A 1,623-nucleotide genomic window follows, 5' to 3' on the forward strand; every position below is an offset into this window, starting at 1 on the left:
AAGCAAGTTCAGATTTTCATTGTGAAGTCTGTCAAATGAGTAAACATCAAAGGTCTACATACTCACGTCATCCAGAAGTTAAAAGTGTCAATCCTTTTTCATTAATTTATACTGGTGTATGGGGACCCTTGAGCGTCTCGAATATTTCACAAGTTAAATATTTTATCACATTTATTGATGACTTCACTCGTAGCACTTGATCATTTCTATTTAAAAAGTGTTTTGAAATACCATTGATTTTCAAATCTTTTCATGCTATGGTACTCACTCAATTTGGTCAGAAAATTAAAGCACTCCAGTCTGATAATGCCAAAGAATACACATCCAAAGACCTTGACTCCTTTTGTCAAGAAAATGACATTATTCATCAAACATCATGTGCCTACACCCCTCAACTAAATGGTGTTGTCGGACGGAACTACCATCATATTCTTGAGGTAACTCGCGGTTTACTATATGCCATGAAAGTTTCATACTTTTATTGGGCGCATGCAATCCTTACCACATGTTTTCTTATAAACCGGTTACCATCTTCCATTCTTGGTAATAAATCCCCTTACTCTCTATTGTTACCCAATGATAAACCTTTTTCATTGCCCTTGAAAGTCTTTGGGTGTCAATGTTTTGCCCATATTTCCTCCCCAAAACACAGTAAACTTGATCCCAAATCTATCAAGTGTATCTTTTTAGGATACTCTCACACACAAAAGGGTTATGTTTGTTATAATCCCAATATTCAATGTGTAATTCTGTCCAGGGATGTCATATTTTTTTAAGACTCTCCATATTATTCTGACAATGCTCCTCCAAGTTTATCTTCATTACCAAGTTCTCCTCGACCGGTTGTGCCCCATGCTACAAAAGCTACTCACCCCCCAAAAACATTGGCTAACACCACACCTGTTGCGTTTACGGATACCACCGAGTTAAGTCCATCTTCTCCAGTTATTTTTGGCCCACAATATGATACTCGTTCTATTGCCATAAGAAAAGAACCCAGATCATGCACCATGCCCTCTCCTTCTCATCCCATATCAAATTTTGTGTCTCATCATCGTCTATCTCCTGTATGTTGTCAATTTCTCTCTACTATTTCCTCCACATCTATACCACGACCCTATTAGGAGGCCCTCAAATATCCTGGTTGGAAGACAGCAATGGATGAAGAAATACAGGCACTTTATGAAAATCAGACATGGGCTCTAGTCCCACTTTCATCAGAGAAGAAACCCGTCAGTTGCAAATGGGTGTTTACTGTAAAATACAATCCGGATGGGTCCGTGGCTCGGTTGAAGGCTCGCCTCATTGCTAAAGGCTATACGCAATGTTATGGCTTTGAGTATGAGGAAACCATCTCGCCAGGTACAAAAATGAACTCAATGTGTGTGTTATTATCTCTGGCAGCAGCTAACTCTTCCTGGCAGGTATATCAACTTTACATAAAGAATGTCTTTCTAAATGGGGATATCAAAGAGGAAACTTATATGCAACAACCACCTGAGTATGTGGTTGATGGGAAGTCTGTATGTCAACTAAAAAATTCTCTTTATGGTTTGTAACAGTCTCCTCGTGTATGGTTTGAAGAATTTAGCCAAACACTCATACAGGCTAGATTTCATAGAT

The sequence above is a fragment of the Aristolochia californica genome, unplaced genomic scaffold, assembly GCF_029961685.1.
Source record: "Aristolochia californica isolate CCGP_79_NKW_82.1479 unplaced genomic scaffold, dmAriCali1.0.hap1 SCAF_5, whole genome shotgun sequence".
Taxonomy (NCBI): Eukaryota; Viridiplantae; Streptophyta; class Magnoliopsida; order Piperales; family Aristolochiaceae; genus Aristolochia; species Aristolochia californica.